Genomic DNA, 12340 nt, shown 5'->3' with positions numbered 1-12340 from the left:
ACGCCTTCGATGCAAATTTAAATATAACTTGATGGAGAATAGCTCGAAACAAGTTTTTTATTAAGTTTATATTCTTTAAATGGATTACACGATTAAGAACAGAAAATCGTTTTTAAGCTTATGTAGAACGCTGTTTTTTTAATTTAATATGATGAATCGTTTTCAAGTTATTCCAATATATATAGCGGAAGTGCCTTAATTTTGAACATAACCGTATATCTCAAAAAGTCGAGCTCTTAAAAAAACAAGTGTAAATTTGGATTCAGCGACCTCAAATTACTAAAAATTTGATATAAATTTTAAATGAACACAAAAACGGTTCAATTTTGTTCCCATGTATTTCTAAAGAAAACTAATCATGAAAAATTGGGATTTTAGCCACTAAACTCGAACTTAATATCCACCATAAATACTAAATGCTATATTGACAAGTGGAAATTATATCTAATTTTATAATATTTTTATTTCATTTATATTCTGAGAAGGATTTCAAAAATGTCCCACTAATGTAGTAATTGGATGATTTTTTTCAATGTGGTAAGTTTTTCGTCCATTTGTAATAAAGCCAAAATTTCTATTTATTAAAAATGATTTTCATTTGCAGGATGACAGCAAATCTAATGGTATTTTTTGGAATCTTCTTACTGTTTAATGCTAACTAAGCTGATATCCCTATTTGCTCTAAGAAAATTCTCTTGTAAGTTAAAGATCAAAATACCATAGAATTTGATATTTTTATATTTTATATACCTTTTTAACTTCAGAGGCTTATGACGCAAATCCACACAACAAAAACTAGCGAAATCGGTGAAATTGGACAAAAATGAAATGAAAATAGCAACTTATGGCATATATCTTTCATATGGATAAAAAATGGAAATTGATATTAATTAGTTTCATTCTACTAACATAGAATATTACTCTTTTGAAAAAGCAATTACTAACTACCGAAAAGTAACAGCATACAGCGTACGAATAAAAACATTTCTTTTATTGTATATCATAAGCCATAGTTTTATGTAATATAATAATAATTTTTTGAAATAAAATACTGGTAGTTATGAAAAATTGTCTTATATTGTACGAAAAATTTCTTAGTTGTATACAGGTTTGTTGTACCTTTAATTCCTCAATTTATTTACTTCTTTGAAAATTATACTGATAAACAGTTTATTTGAAACCAATTTCTAAATATAGGATTCCCAAAAACTTGTTCATTTTTCCGGATAGCAGGAATATTTTGAATGAGTGTAAGTACATTCTTCCCACAGCGTAGTAAGAATGAACTAAAATACGATGCAATACATAAACTTATTTATAAGAAAATCATGAACTTATCTAGATGAAAAAAATCTTTGGCGCCAAATCATGGTCATTCTTACTATGGGTTAGTTCATTTTTCGTAAACAATAGTAAACTTTTTTTTTCGGTGTATCTTGGTTTTTTTATCATACTTTTAATGGGTAATTTCAACATTTTTTGTTTCAATTAGGTTAAAAACAGACTAAGAATTCATAAAGTGGTACAAATCATTTAAATTTTGTCAAACAAAAAATGCTAAATCCAGTCTGAAAAAATTGTGCATTTTTGCAAATATTTGAGGTCAAACGTTTCCGACAAGCGTTAGAACCCATTAAAAATAATAAAAAAATTATAAAAATTATTTATTTGACGAAATATCACCGATTTTTATACCCTTCACCACTACTGTGGTACAGGGTATACTAAGTTTGTGCATTTGTATGTAACGCCAAGAAATAGTGGTCATAGACCCATCTTTTAGTATACCGATCGGCTTAGAATTAAATTCTGAGTCGATTTAGCGATGTCCGTCTGTTTTTCTGTCTGTCTGTCCGTCCGTCTATCTATATATGTAATTTTGTGCACAAAGTACAGCTTGCAATTTAAGTCCGATCGTCCTCAACTTTGGCAAAGGGCCGTTTCTTGGGACAGAGACAATCGTTATTGGTTTTGGAAAAAATCGGTTCAGATTTAGATATAGTGCCATATATATTTATCACCGATTTGGTCATAGTTAGCGTGTTTATCAACCGATTTTCTTGAAATACCGTACATCCAAATATTTTATGAATCTCGAAAATCTTGCAAAATATCAGCCAAATCGGTTCAGATTTAGATATAGCTCCCATATATATCTTTCGTCCGATTTAGACTCATATGACCACTGAGGCCAAAATTTACTATCGATCTTCGTGAAATTTTGCACAGAGGATAGAATTGACATTCTACCAATGCTTGGTAAATTTGATTGAAATCGGTTCAAAGTTAGATATAGCTCCCATATATATCTTTCGTCCGATTTGAACTTGTATGGCCACAAAAGCCAGAGTTTTGCCGTGATTTGCTTCAAATTTTGCATAAGGGGTACGTTTAATAGTATCGTTAAGTGTGTCAAATTTTATTAAAATCGGTTCAGATTTAGATATAGCTCACATATATATCTTTCGCCCGATTTGGACTTATATGGTCTCAAAAGCCAGAGTTTTGCCCTGACGTACTTCAAATTTTGCACAAGCGGTACTTTTAACGATACTATTGTATGCGCCAAATATGGTCAAAATCGATTCAGATTTAGATATAGCTCCCATATATATCTTTCGTCCGATTTGAACTTATATGGCCTCAAAATCCAGGGTTTTGCCGTGATTTGCTTCAAATTTCGCACAAGGAGTACGTTTGGTAGTATCGGTAATTGTGCCAAATTTGGTTGAAATCGGTTCAGATTTAGATATGGCTCCCATATATATCTTCCGTCCGATTTGCACTCATATGACCAGGGGGCCAAAGTTATACTGCCATTTACGTGAAATTTCGCATAGATAGCAGAATTATTATTCTAACTATACATGTCAAATTTAGACAAAATCGGTTCAGATTATATATAGCTCCCATATATACGTACAGCAGAGTTGGTGAAATATGGTAGACAGTTACACATTTTAGACCCATTTTCAATGGAAGTGTCCTCCAATTAACTGGATAGCGTTAGCCGATTTAAATTTTAATTCTAGAGATTTTGTAGAAGTAAAAAAATTGTCTCCTTTATGTTATATAGCTTCCAGCAAATGTGAAGTAGTTAAGATGGTAACACAAATTTTGGCCTACATAGGGGTGAAGGGTATAATATAGTCGGCACCGCCAGACTTTAGACGTTACTTACTTGTTTTTTTTTTTTAATTAACATCCAAAATATTGACTTCGGATCACACCTAAAGAAGTAATGCAAATTCAGTGCAACGGCTATTGAAATGGAGAACTTCTGTCCTATGACAAGCCCATCTTAAATTCATCGCTTCTGCGTCAATTTTGCACAACTTCCGGATCCATTTTCATTACTTTTTGGCGACGCTTTTTTTGCTGGGTAATTATGAACCGCTATGAACCAATTTTTGCATGGTTGTTAGAGACCATATACCAACACCATGTACCAAGTTTCAGCCGCATCGGATGAAATTTGCTTCTCTTTGAGGCTCCGCAAGCCAAATCTGGGGATCGATTTATATGGGGGCTATATATAATTATGGACCGATGTGGACCAGTTTTTGCATGGTGGTTTAGACCATATACCAACACCATGTACCAAATTTCCAAATCTGGGGGTCCGTTTATATGGGGGCTATACGTAAATGTGATTCGATATGGTCCATTTGCAATACCATACGACCTACATCAATAAAAACTACTTGTGCCAAGTTTCAAGTCGATAGCTTGTTTCGTTCGGAGGTTAGCGTGATTTCAACAGACGGACGAAGGGACATGCTTAGATCGACTCAGAATTTCACCACGACCCAGAATAACAGGTTGGCTGATAAGTCCCCGGTCTAACAAAGAAAAACACATTTTTTTTCAAAATTCCAATTTTTTGCTACCATTTTGGTAGTACTCCTTCGGTTTTGCCTCAAAATAAGCCTCAGTTTCGGCGATCACCTTTTCATTGCAACCACATTTTTTCCCTGCGAGCATCCTTTTGAGGTCTGAAAACAAGAAAAAGTCACTGGGGGCCAGATCTGGAGAATACGGTGGGTGGGGAAGCAATTCGAAGCCCAATTCGCCATATAATAGTCACTGTTGATGGTTTTTCCTTCTCAAGATAATCGATAAAAATTATTCCATGCGCATCCCAAAAAACAGAGGCCATCACTTTGCCAGCGGACTTTTTAGTCTTTCAACGCTTCGGAGACGGCTGTCCACTCAGACGACTGTCGATTGGACTCAGGAGTGTAGTGATGGAGTCAAGTTTCATCCATTGTCACATATTGACGGAAAAACTCGAGTGTATTACGAGTTAACAGCTGCAAACACCGCTCAGAATCATCAACACGTTGTTGTTTTTGGTCAAATGTGAGCTAACGTGCACCCATATTCACAGAGCTTCCGCATATCCAAATATTGATGAATGATATGACCAACACGTTCCTTTGATGGCTTTAAGGCCTCTGATATCTCGATCAACTTCATTTTACGGTCATTCAAAATCATTTTGTGGATTTTTTTGATGTTTTCGTCGGTAACCACCTCTTTCGGTCGTCCACTGCGTTCACCGTCCTCCGTGCTCATTTCACCACGCTAGAACTTTCCATACCAAACAATTATTGTTGATTTTCCTGGGGCAGAGTCCGGAAACTCATTATCAAGCCAAGTTTTTGCTTCCACCGTATTTTTTTATCAAAACACGAAATTCGTTTTTTTCCATTTTTTCACAATAACAAAAGTTGCTTCACAAAAGACGCTCTATCTCACAAACTAATTGACTTACAGACGTCAAATTTTGACACGAATCATTTGAAGGTTGGTACTATATAAAAATAATATGCATTTAATACTAGCGACGCCATCTATGTGTCAGACCGGGGACTTATCAGCCAACCTGTTATATACTCGTATACTTTATATGGTCTTAGAGCAATATTTCGGAATGTCAAATTTAATATACCCCCCATCCCATGGAGGAAGAAATCGCTCAATTAATGTGGGTAATAAATCAATATTTGTGAGAATAGGGCAATATACGAATATTTATGAAATTTGAGCAACATTGGTTAATAAATAAAAGTATTATGGGCAAATTTTTGAAAATCGAGCGATGCATATATACGGGAGCTATATCTAAAACTGAACCGATAATTTGCGCCCATATAGTTAGTACTATAGAAGATTAGAGTACGCCAAATTTGAGTACGATCGGTTGATAAATAAGGGTTTTATGATCAAATTTTGGGAAAAATCGGGCGATACATTATATGAGAGCTATATCTAAATCTGAACGGATTTCAATGAAATTTCGTACACTTAAAGTGTGATAAATAAGATTACTATGTGCCAAATTCGAAGAGAATCGGTTATAAAAGAAGCGCAAACTGACCCCATTTGTCGAAATCGGGCGATTCAAATATATGGGAGCTATATCTAAATGTGATCCGATTTCCTTCAAATTCAATAGCGTTTGTTCTTTCAAGTCACTTCATATTTTGTTGTCGAGTCTCAAACGAACATATGCAACAAGTGTCAAGAAAAAAGTTAAAAAATTAAATTTTAATGAATTCTGAGGCCAAAAAATTGATAATACTCATTTTTGATAACACAAGGGAACAAACAAAATTTAACTTTTTTTGTGTCGATTTGAAATTTATAGCAAATTTTTACTAATTTGAGGTCGCTGAATTCAAATCTGCACTTGGTTTTTTTCTATCAGCTTGACTTTTCGAGATATACCGTTATGTTCAAAATTAACCCTTCGTTGCATGACATTGCATATATGCAATGTTAGTTTCTTGCCTGTCTAGCTCCTATTCTTTTACATATTTTACCATAATTTATTTTTATACCCTCCATCATAGGATGGGGGTATATTAACTTTGTCATTCCGTTTGTAACACATCGAAATATTGCTCTAAGTATATGTATTGTGGGTCGTAGTGAAATTCTGAGTCGATCTAAGCATGTCCGTCCGTCCGTCTGTTGAAATCACGCTAACTTCCGAACGAAACAAGCTATCGACTTGAAACTTGGCACAAGTAGTTGTTATCGATGTAGGTCGGATGGTATTGCAAATGGGCCATATCGGTCCACTTTTACGTATAGCCCCCATATAAAAGGACCCTCAGATTTGGCTTGTGGAGCCTCTAACAGAAGCATATTTCATCCGATCCGGCTGAAATTTGGTACATGGTGTTGGTATATAGTCTCTAACAACCATGCAAAAATTGGTCCACATCGGTCCATAATTATATATAGCCCCCATATAAACCGATCCCCAGATTTGGCTTCCGGAGCCTAAAAGAGAAGCAAATGTCATCCGATCCGGCTGAAATTTGGTACATGGTGTTGGTATATGGTCTCTAATAACCATGCAATAATTGGTCCACATCGGTCTATAATTATATATAGCCCCCATATAAACCGATCCCCAGATTTGGCTTGCGGAGCCTCAAAGAGAAGAAAATTTCATCCGATCCGGCTGAAATTTGGTACATGATGTTGGTATATGGTCTCCAACAATCATGCAAAAATTGGTCCACATCGGTCGTTAATTATATATAGCCCCCATATAAACCGATCCCCAGATTTGGCTTGTGGAGCCTCTAAGAGAAGCATATTTCATCCGATCCGGCTGAAATTTGGTACATGGTGTTGGTATATGGTCTCCAACAATCATGCAAAAATTGGTCCACATCGGTCCATAATTATATATAACCCCCATGTAAACCGATCCCCAGATTTGGCTTGTCGAGCCTCTAACAGAAGCATATTTCATCCGATCCGGCTGAAATTTGGTACATGATGTTGGTATATTGTCTCTAACAACCATGCAAAAATTGGTCCACGACGGTTCATAATTATATATAGCCCCCATATAAACCGATCCCCAGATTTGGCTTGCGAAGTCTCCAAGAGAAGCAAATTTCATCCAAGCCGGTTGTAATTTGGAACATGGTGTTAATATATGATCTTTAACAACCGTGTCAGAATTGGTCCATATCGGTCCATAATTATATATAGCCCCCATATAAAACGTTCTCCAGATTTGACCTCCGGAGCCTCTTGGAGGAGCACAATTCATCCAATCCGGTTCAAATTAGGAACGTGGTGTTAGTATATGGTCGCTAACAGCCATACCAAAATTGGTCCAATCACACAAAAATTGGTCCTATCTGTTCATAATCATGGTTGCCAGTAAAGCCAAAAATAATCTATAAAATTTTATTTCTATAGAAAATTTTTTCAAAATTTTATTTCTATAGAAAATTTTGTCAAAATTTTATTTCTAGAGAAAATTTTGTTAAAATTTTGTTCGGTTCATAATAAAATTTGAATCATTTTCAAAATTATATTTCTATAGAAAATTTTGTCAAAATTTTATTTCTATAGAAATTTTTTTTCAAATTTTATTCGGTTTATAATCATGGTTGCCACTCGAGCCACAAATAATCTACCAAGATTTTATTTCTATAGAAAGTTTTGTCAAAAGTTTATTTCTATAGAAAATTTTGTTAAAATTTTATGTCTGTAGAAATTTTTGTCAAAATTTTCTTTCTATAGAATATTTTGTCAAAATTTTTATTTCTATATAAATTTTTGTGAAAATTTTATTTCTATAGAAAATTTTGTTAAAATTTTATTTCTGTAGAAAATTTTGTCAAAATTTTATGTCTACTTTGTCAAACTGAATTATATACGTATTGGATCGATCTTTTTTGATTTAATATATACCACGTATGGACTTACATACAAGTTAGAAGATGGTGTTAGGAGGTTTTAAGATACCTTGCCATCGGCAAGCGTTACCGCAACTTAAGTAATTCGATTGTGGATGGCAGTGTTTAGAAGAATTTTCTACGCAATCCATGATGGAGGGTACATAAGCTTCGGCCTGGCCGAACTTACGGCCGTATATACTTGTTGTTATTCACATTTTTGAAGTTGTAGATTATATTTGATAAGGATTTTATCCAGTATCGTTACAATTTCATTTAAAAAAACGAAATTCATTGCGATATGAACTGTCATTGCATATATGCCATATAATTGCATATGCAATATCATGCATTCAATCAATTTTTACTACTACTACACTGACAAAAAGCATGTCCGGTTCCAAAGGTTTTGTCCCTACTTTAAAACTTTTGGTATTGACTCCGAGCCAAAGAAGAGGAGAATACAAGTAAGGATAATTTTAAGACACAATTCTCTTTTAAATTTGGATTTTGTGTACTTGCTTCTAGGAAGCAAATTTTAATTTTTCTCTTTTTCAGCTTTTTTTTCTTCATATGCTATCAAAGTCCTTTAAAAACGAGTTAACGAAATTATGCTATGTTTCAAGGAAACCCCGTCTTCAAAATAACGTTTTGAAAAACATGTCCTATATTTGAACGATTTTTTGCTTTGTAGTCAAGATGCAAAAAGACAACAAGTTTAAAGACAATTTCATTAAATTTAAAGAATTTTTCTGAATTATTAAAGTCAAGTTGACCTTAGCCCAAACATTTTTTGTTTTTCATGTTATGTGGGCTGTGGAGCCGGAGTCGGAATCGGAGTCTTGGAGTCGGAGTCTGAAGATTTTACTGGAGTCGGAGTCGGAGTCGTAAAAATTTTGCTCGACTCCGACTCCGGCTAAACCAAATTTTTTGAAACACTTCACATTTTTGTAACTAAGCAAGTTTTTACGCAAATTAGTTTACATTGCGTTATTCATTCGATCAATGTACAGCATGATTGTAAAGGAAAATCAACTTCCAATTACGGCTATCTTTTTATGTTTCCTAGAATGTTAGACTAGCAGATGGGCTGGATCGATCCATTTTAATGCACATATAAATTTATTTGAAATATTTCGAACAATCGAAATTTTTTTTTTTTTTAATTTTATTGTAAGGTCATATACATATGTGGAATATTGACAGAAAATTTTTTCAAAGTTGTTTTTTATAGAAAATTTTGTCAAAAGGTTATTTCTATAAAAAGTTTTGTCAAAATTTTATTTCTATAGCAAATTTTGTCAAAATTTTATTTCTATAGCAAATTTTGTCAAAATTTTATTTCTATAAACAATTTATTCAAAATTTTATTACTATAGAAATATTTTTTTCTATAGAAAATTTAGTGAACATTTTATTTCTATAGAAAATTGAGTCAAAATTTTGTTTCCATAGAATATTTTGCAAAATTTTATTTCTATAGAAAATTTTGCAAAATTTTGTTTGTTACACAAACATTTTTTCAAAATTTTATTTCTATTGATAATTTTATTTCTATAAAAATTTACGTCAAAATTTTATTTCTATAGAAAATTTTACCAAAATTTTATAGCAATAGATTTTTTTATTAGAAAATTTGGTCAAAATTTTATGTCTATAGAAAATTTTGTCAAAATTTTATAGTAATAGATTTTTTTATTAGAAAATTTGGTCAAAAATTTATTTCTATAGAAAATTTAGTCAAAATTTTATTTCTATAGAAAATTTAGTCAAAATTTTGTTTCTGTAGAATATTTTGCAGAATTTTATTTACCACACAAAATTTTTTCTAAAATTGTATTTTTATTGATATTTTTTTCAAAATTTTATTTCTATAAGAAAAAATTGTCAAATTTTATTTCTATAGCAAATTTTCTCAAAAATTTTTTTATTGCTTTTACTCACTGCTATAAAAAATGTATTCAAAATTTTACTACTATAGAAATATTTTTTTCTATATAAAATTTAGTCAAAATTTTATTTCTATAGAAAATTTAGTCAAAATTTTGTTTCTATAGAATATTTTGCAAAATTATATTTCTATAGAAAATTTTGCAAATTCATCCGATCCTGCTGAAATTTGGTACATGGTGTTAGTATATGGTCTCTAACAACCATGCAAAAATTGGTCCACATCGGTCCATAATTATATATAGCCCCCATATAAACCGATCCTCCGATTTGGCTTGCAGAGCCTCTAAGAGCAACAATTTTCATCCGATCCGGCTGAAATTCGGTACATGGTGTTAGTATACGGCCTCTAACAACCATGCAAAAATTGGTCCATATTGGTCCATTATTATATATAGCCCCCATATAAACCGATCCCCCGATTTGGCTTGCGGAGCCTCTAAGAGAAGCAAATTTCATCCGATCCGGCGGAAATTTGGTACATGGTGTCTGTATATGGTCTCTAACAACCATGCAAAAATTGGTCCATATGGGTCCATAATTATATATAGCCCCCATATAAACCGATCACCAGATTTGACCTCCGGAGCCTCTTGGAAGACCAAAATTCATCTGATTCAGTTGAAATTTGGTACGTGATGTTAATATATGGCCTCAAACACCCATGCAAAAATTGGTCGATATCTGTCCATAATTATATATAGGCCCCATATAAACCGATCCCCAGATTTGACCTCCGGAGCACCTTGCAAGAGCAAAATTCTTCCCATTCGGTTGAAATTTGGTACGTGATGTTAGTATAGGGTATCCAACAACCATGCAGGAAGTGGTTCCTATCAGTCCATAATAATATATAGCTTCCATATAAACCGATCCCCAGATTTGACCTCCGGTGCCTTTTGGAGAAGCAAAATTCATCCGATCTGGTTGAAATGTGGTACGTGGTGGTAGTATATGATATTTAACAACCATGTGAGTTGAAATTTGTGGATGACAGTCTTTCGTAGAAGTTTCTACGCAATCCATGGTGGAGGGTACATAAGATTCGGCCTGGCCGAACTTACAGCCGTATATACTTGTTTTTAATTGTATTTCTATTGATAATTTTTTTAAACTTTTATTTCTATAAAAAATGTAGTCAAAATTTTGTTTCTGTAGAAAATTTTGCAAAATTTTATTTCTATATAAAATTTTGCAAAATTTGATTTACTAGACAAAAATTTTTCCAAAATTGTATGCTCACAGATACTCACTGCTAAATCGAAAACTTGAAGAAATGACTCAAATTTTCAACATTTTCAATGAATGAATCATAAATGCATTTTTGCGAAATTGTCTAAACAATTATAAATATTTCCCAAATATTGCCCGAGATTTTGTAGAAGACTGATGTGAGATTTTATCAAAATGTAGACCTAAATACAAAGTTTTCGGCCCACCCGACTTTTGACATTCCTTGCATTTTTATTTTTTGTTAAAATTGTGTTACGTCCCATAACGTTAGATTTAAATTTTAAGTACATAGATTTTGTAGAAGTATATACAATTTTATCTAAATCGATTCAGATTCAAACTCATGCATATGGGAATATAAACCTTTATATAGCTCGCAACAAATTTAAAGGATTTGAGATAGTATCAATAATTTTGGTCCACAAATACATATACTGTTGGTATCTTCTCATATTATGATGGGTATTTATATCAAAGACAATAAACTTGAGGAAGATAGGAAATTGGCTTGCGTTATACCAAATGTTGCATTTACCATGTTAGTTCCATACATGTTCGTAATTTTTTTATTTGTTTTTCGTTTTTATTTTTTAAATGAAAAACTTAATTTTCCTAATGAAATAATGTTAAATTTTAGGCAACAACATAAAAACTATATTTTCCCGTTTAAGGAAATTTATTTCGTGCACTTTCTTTCCAATTTCTTTTTATTTGCATTTTAATGCTATGACAATACTTGTCGTATACGCGTTTGGTTCGAGTATGAAACTAACACGGTAAATGGTTTGATCTCCTCAGTAGCCAATTTCCTATCTTCCTCAAGTTTATTGTTTTTGATTTATATCATTATTTTATTTATTAAACATTGCCCTAAATTTGAAATATAGAGTTCAATTGGCATCTAATGTGAAATTAAGACCTTTTTTGCACACATAAATAAATACGATACTTTATATCGATCCACTTACGGTACCCCCACAATAGAACTACAAATTAGTGGTATTAAAATGAGATTTAGTTATATTACCCGGAGTCGATTCCGGAGTCGGAGTCGGAGTCGAGCTGATGAAAAATGCTGGAGTCGGAGTGGGAGCCGGAGTCGAGCAAAATTGGCTCGACTCCACAGCCCTGGTTATGATACCCATTTTTAAGTCAAATTACTTAATTATAAGGACAATACGACTTCATTGAAAAGTTTATCGACTTTTAGACAAGGAAAAAAACTTTATATTAGAGAAATGCGTCTTCTATCCCAGCAAAAAATGGATCACTATTTCAGCAGGATTGTAAGGAAGAGAGGCAGTACCAACTGCTTACAAAACAACCGAATCAGCGCTGATTTTTGTGGGCGATGTTCCGATTTAGAGCAGCTTCTACATAGCGCTGATATAATTGCTCATTTTAATAGAAATATTGCTCAGAAGTGATAGATAATCTTGAGT

The 12340-nt window shown here is 32.9% G+C and overlaps 1 long non-coding RNA gene across 1 annotated transcript; it reads left to right on the top strand.

The window, feature by feature from the left end:
* Nucleotides 1-610: 610 nt before the first annotated feature.
* LOC142236911 (uncharacterized) lies at nt 611-1068 on the top strand. Its single transcript, XR_012722256.1, has 2 exons — nt 611-697; nt 765-1068. It is a non-coding gene; the product is annotated as an uncharacterized LOC142236911 (long non-coding RNA).
* Nucleotides 1069-12340: the final 11272 nt, after the last annotated feature.

This window comes from Haematobia irritans, chromosome 4 (genome assembly GCF_050003625.1).
Source record: "Haematobia irritans isolate KBUSLIRL chromosome 4, ASM5000362v1, whole genome shotgun sequence".
Lineage (NCBI taxonomy): Eukaryota > Metazoa > Arthropoda > Insecta > Diptera > Muscidae > Haematobia > Haematobia irritans.
Note: the sequence above shows the minus strand (reverse complement) of the source record. Positions and strands in the feature narration are given on the sequence as shown.